Genomic DNA, 6,653 nt, shown 5'->3' with positions numbered 1-6,653 from the left:
GTTTTATTTTATTTTATTTTATTTTATTTCATTTTATTTTATTATTTATTTAGTTTTAGCTTTTTATTTTACCTTTATTTGTCTTATCTTATTTTATTTTATTTATCTTATTTTATTTTTATTTTATTTTATTTTATCTTTATTTTATTTTATTTCGTGGTAATACCCTCGTGTTTTTGGTTGTAGGAGTTCCGGGTTTCAAGTTCAAATCATGTTCGGGGTCCGAGATTCGAGGCAATTCGCGCCGGCAGCCCCTGCTCCACCTTCTCACACCCACACCTCACGCAACAACAACATCACCAAACAACACCAACAGCCAACACCTTCAGCCACAACCAAACCAACACCACTACATCAACCTCACACAAATCAGCCTCCTACAGCAGCCCTGCTGCCCGCCGCAACCAATTCACCACCAATTACCAACCCAGCAGCAGCACAACCCAACCAACACCACCAAACCGCCAGCAATTACCACCTTTAACCCGCTCCCACAACAACTAATTAAACCACCAACTAAGACCACCGTCAGCCACCTCCAATCAACAACAACCACCCAAATCACCACCAAATTAATTACCTCATAGCCGCACAACTCACAACACCCAAACTCACCATCTCAAGCCTCAAACGCGGGCGCACAGCCCTGTCAGAAAGCGCACGAAATTGAGTCCAAAATCAAGTTGAGGCAATAGCTTTGCGCGACTTGATGTGCGTCTTCTGTGCGGGCGCGCAATTGTGGGTCAATCACGAGCTTTTCACGTGATTTTTAATGAGAATTGGACGGCCACGATTTTAGATGCTAGATGACGATGATGCTGATGAACGGTGATGATGGTTGTTTGAATGGGTGCTTGAATTGGAGCAGGGGAATTCGAAAGTGAAAGGAAATGGGTGGTCTGATGGTTTTTCGTGGGTTTTGGGTGGGAATTTTGGGGATTTTGGGATTTTTCTTTTTCATTTTCATTTTCCTTTTATTTTATTTTATGGTTGTTTTGTTTATTTTTGGTTTTTAGTTTAGTATTTTAATTGTTTATGTTTAATTTTTTTTCTTTTTCTTTTATATTATTTTTAGCTTGTATTATAAATACCCCCTTTGGGGTTATTTTCTCATGAACTTTCAATCAACATTTTATTTTAGATAGATTAGATTGGTTTAGCCTTTATTTTCTCTCTCTTAGGGTTAGGAGTAGTGTAGAGAGAGAAAGCTTGGATTTCCATGTAGTTTTTGAGAGGTTGAAGAAGCAACTTTGTGGAACTTCTTCTCATCTATTCAATGAGCATTTTCTAACTTTCTCTCATCTTTATTTCTTGCTTAATTCTTAGTTTTTTCTTTTTGGTTATTGATTTGAGTAGATTAATTATTTTATTTGTTTAATCTTGTTTTTATTCTTATTTTACCTTGTTTTCCATGTCTTTCTTCATTATGTTAGCTTAGATTTTGTTCTACGGAAATGGATGAAGGTTATGTTAATAAATTGAATGATTGATTGTGATTAGTATGGAATTATTTCTTGATTATTGTGTATGGATGATGCTTTTATGGATTAGAATCTTTCTATCTAATTGATTCTATGTTCTTAATTGTGCTTTCAATCGATTGTGCGAGAGTGAGTTGGTTGAGAGCCCTAATTTCTTCCATACCTTTGCTAGGCTAGTTGCACGAGAGTGAATTAGTTTAGTAGGATAATTAACATGCTTAATTGTGCGAGAGTGAGTTAAATGTGTTGATTGTTCCTAATCAAGGTCATTTTCATCTAATTGTATGATGTTATTGAATGTATTGATGTAATTGGATTCCACTTTCCCTAGTTTTAGTTATTTGTTTTTAGTTGTGTTTAGTTGAACCTCTCTCTATCTCACAAGCTTTCCTAGTAGTCTAATTAGCATAAATTGATACACTTAGTCCTTTTGGGTACGACCCTTTACTTGCCACTAACTAGTTTAGTGTAAGTTTAGGTATTATAAATTTCTAATTTGGTTAGGGTGGTAGCCCAACGACCTACTTTTAACCCCGACCAATACAATTTTGCCCTCTCATACGCTTAAATTTTATCAAAATAAGAAAACGCGTGGAAAATTATTTCTAGTGCCAGACCTGACGTCAAGCGACGCGCGCAGTGTCTGGCAACAGATCTGTCGTCTGGCGACAGGCGCGTGTTTGGATTTGGTACTTGTAATCACGCTTAATAAGATAATTTATAATCTTGTTTAGGGTTAATTTTATTATAACTCAAGTGATCCCCAATAATAGTTTTATTTGTGCATTAATATTCAACCAACATAGATAAACAGGTTTAGGGTTAAACCTATTGTTTGCATATTAGTTATAAAGCGCACATGAATACGATCAGAATAAAGTAGAGGCCTATTATTAGGGCAGGTTCAATCTCTTTTAGATTGGATTTGTACCTTCATCCCCGAACTTCCAGGCCTGTTGGAGTTAACGATCTCCTAGATCGTTAAGGGGTGTAACATTCACCCTGTGAACGGTTTACAAGGTCCTAAAACTTGTTGGCGACTCTTTTGCTCTAGCTTCCTTCCCTTTGGACGCCACCATGCTTAAGTGTATGATCACAGTGGGGTTCAAGTTTGGGGTAATGCTTGAAATATTCCCCACAGGATGATACTTCCTATGGACATTTGTTAAAATACTGTGAGATAGTGAAAGCAACCAACCCGGGATCTGTAGCACACTGTGTATGGAAGCAACTTAATCCACCTGATCCATCCCTCACCTTTTCAACTATGTTCATTTCATTCAAGGCTGCCATAGATGGTGCTATCGCATGATGTAAGAGTTTAGTAGGGGTTCATGGAGCAAACTTAAAAGGACATTTTGGTGGGGTCTTTTTGTCTGCTATGGCGGTAGATGGAAACAATGAATTGTTTCCCTTTGCTTGGCCTATAATTCCCAAGGAAAATGCTGACACTTGGAAGTTCTTTTTTTGGAATTTGAAGAACATTCTGTCAGATTTTGAGAGGGGTAATGGCTGGTGTATCATTTTACACAGATAAAAAGTAAGTTCGCTCTAGTATGAATACTTTGATTTATGATATTGCAAGAAATAGCTGATTATAAGTTTGTATATTTTGCATGGAATAGAACCAGCACTGATTGAGATATGGCCCGAGGTGGACAGGAGGTATTGTTGTAAACACCTAGCTGCCAATTGGAAAGGGGCATTTTCTGGCCCTTTGATGCATTCACTGTTCTAGTTAGCCTGCAATGCCACATCTCCTTTCACATTTAAAAAAAGCCATGGATAGGATTCAGGCTGTGAATCCTAAGGCTTGTGAATGGTTGGGTGATTTTGGGGACCATTCAAGGTGGACAAGGCACAAATTTGATCCCAAGATCTGCAATGATGAAAACAAGACCAACTTTGTAGAGAGTTTCAATTCAACATTGGGTTTGGATAGATGCAAGCTTATCTTAACACTTCTGGAAGGTAAATCTAGTCTATTGTAATTTATTTAATGTTATTTGACATATACTTACTGATGCTAACATGCTTGCTTAGGTATCAGAAGAATGTGTATGGTGAGACTTTCAACAAGAAGACAAAAGTGCAACAGCTAGAATGAGGACGAACCTTCCCCAAATATAGTAAAGAGATTAAGGGTGTTGACCTTTGAATCAAGAACTTGCAAAGCTTATCAATCTAAGGAGGGTGAATATGAAGTGTGGGATGGGAAGTCTATGCTTCCTGTATCACTAAACAAGAAAACTTGTTGTAGGGAATAAATTTCAAGCGTTAACCCCTAGCTTGAACCCCACTGTGATCATACACTAAAGTACGGTGGCGTCCAAAGGGAAAGAAGATAGAGCAAAAGAGTCGCCAACAAGTTTTTAGGAACTTGTAAACCGTTCACAGGGTGAAGGTTACACCCCTTAACGATCCAAGAGATCGTCAACTCCATAAGGTCTTGAACCAAATAGGGTTCGGGGATGAAGGTACAAATCCAACCTAAAAGAGATTGAACCTGCCCTAATAATAGGCCTCTACTTTATTCTGATCGTATTCATGTGCGCTTTTCGACTAACATGCAATCAATAGGATTAACCCTAAACCTGTTTATCTATGTTGGTTAAATATTAATGAACAAATAAATCTATTATTGGTGATCACTTGAAATTATAATCACATTAACTCTAAACAAGATTGTTAATTATCTTATTAATCGTGATTACAAGTACCAATTCCCTTTAAACATGCATAAAAGGTGTGATCAAGCAATAACAATAAAATATCAAGCAACATAATAATAATAAAAATAAATTATATGTAATTTTAATCAATAATCATCATCATTATAATAATTATAACAATTATAATCATAAATCATAAAGAATTATCACAATAATAATCATAAGTCATGTTAAAGCATAATAAAAAATAGCAAGATCCTAGGCATGATACTACAAGATTAATAACAAACCCTAGCATGTCACTAAGCAATAAAAATCAAATCTTTAACCCTAACATGATACTAACAAACATAAATATTAGGAAGAACATAGGAAGCATCGCAACAATCATATTTAGTATTAAAATTACCCTAGACATGATACTAAGAATCACAATAACAATCTAAACATGATTTCTACATCATAACATCAATAAAACCATTAAAAGCACTTACACTTTGATGCCTCGTACCTCTTTCTAATAACAAAATACACACGTTAGTAACTTCAAGGAAAATAATAAACAAAACAATTAAATTAAATAATTGAAATAGAGATTTGGGACCAAACCCTCAGAAATTAAACCTTACGCCTAGGGCGAAGGCAACTTCGAATATGGCTAGGTGTTTCTAGATCTTGTGAATGCGGAATTTTATATGTAAAAGACTAGTTTAGAAAAGAGAAAGAGAGAGATGATGAACGATTAGAGAAAATTAGAGAATTAATGATTGTGAATGAAAACTGGTTGTAGGTGAATATAGATGAATGTTGATGAGAATTGGTTTTAAAACAAGAATTGATGAAATCTGGTTATCGAAAACGGAGTTTTTAATACGTTATTTATAGAGAAATCAGCCAAAAAGATAAAATATCAAAACAGAGCATGTGGCGCACGCAAAACGGAGCTGGCGCCAACATTAGGCTATTGGCGCCAGGCACCAGGCTTAGCGCCAATGCCTGGCGTTGGACGCCAATCCTGTTTTTGACGCGTTTTCTCAAATCAGATATATTTTGCCGTACAGGAGGATAAAATCGTATCTTTTCCTCAAAAATGTTCTTTGATTTTAATTAAAACTCTAAAAAGTCAACAAATGTCAATTTATCAATGCTAATTGAATTAGGAATGAAAAGAACCTTCTAGAAGAATCTAGAAGACTAAAACCATTCCTAATTGCATTAGGAATGATAAATCATATTAGGCCCTCCCCTAGATCATTGAGCCATATATAAGGCTCAAACCGGGCCCAGTTTAGTAAATTGGCCATAACTTCCTCAATATTCATCGGAATTGGGCTTATAATATATCGTTGGAAAGCTCTTGTCAAGCCCTATCCAACTACACTACTATTGGACCCATATCATGGACCAACCAAACTAGATTGGCTGTTTTCTTAAAATAAGTTTTCAAAAACAGAGAGAAGAGAAAGAAATTAAAATTTTCCGCAACACTTAAACTTTCCACACTTTCGCTTCATTCGATTATGATTCGACATGAAAGGTACTCATCACCGGGTTTGGTTTTGGGGAGACATAAATGGGTGTCTAAACTTGTATATGTGGTTTATGGCAAATTTTTGGTTTGCCTTGTAAACATGCTGTTATAGCAATATTGGCTGCTGGATTAAACCCATACAATTTCTGCAACACATGGTTCTCAGTCCAAACTTGTTAGCAAGCTTATGCCAACTCTATACACTCTTCCCAGATTTTGAGCACTGGCCAGAGATTGATATGCCTACAATATTACCACCACAAGTGATAAGAAGCATTGGTAGGCCACCCGAACAGAGAAAGAGAGCAGCTAATGAACCAGACATAGGGAAAAGGTCAATAACAGTCCAATGTTCTAAGTGCATGTCCTATGGACATAACAAACAGACCTGTAAGGGTGGACTCACAACAGCTAAGCAAAGTGCTAAGGATGGAAAGAAGATTGCAAAGGCAAGAGCTAAGAAAGCAGCAGAGAAAGCTTCTAAACAAAGTGCAGCACAGAGTACTTCCACATCACAACTAAATGTAAAGACAAGATTCACAAGAAGCTCATTGAAGTTTGCTTCTCAAGTTGAGCCCTCCACTAACACAACTCAGCATTCCCATACAGCATTTGAAGGTCCAAGCAGCCAACCTGTTACTAGGTCAAAGACAAATGCAAAAGGAAAGAACAAAGTCCGAGCTCTCCTGTGACTTGTAGCTTAATGAACTAAGTCTTTAATTAGGTTTTTTTTTTTTTTTTTTTTTTTTTTTTTTTTTTTTTTTTTGTAAGTGATAGTGCAATTGCTTGGCTTTGATTAGGTTTTTGCCTTAAGACAGATATGTGATTTGTACTTTGATTAGATCCCTTTTGGTCCTGTTTTTTTACATTGCCACCGGCTTTTAATTTCATATTTATATGCAATATCATTTACATATTAATCTTTCTGGAATTTCAGAGATTATTTGAAGTGTAAGTTTTCTTTTCAAT

The sequence above is a fragment of the Chenopodium album genome, chromosome 9 (assembly GCF_948465745.1).
Source record: "Chenopodium album chromosome 9, dcCheAlbu1.1, whole genome shotgun sequence".
NCBI classification, from domain to species: Eukaryota; Viridiplantae; Streptophyta; class Magnoliopsida; order Caryophyllales; family Amaranthaceae; genus Chenopodium; species Chenopodium album.
Note: the sequence above shows the minus strand (reverse complement) of the source record.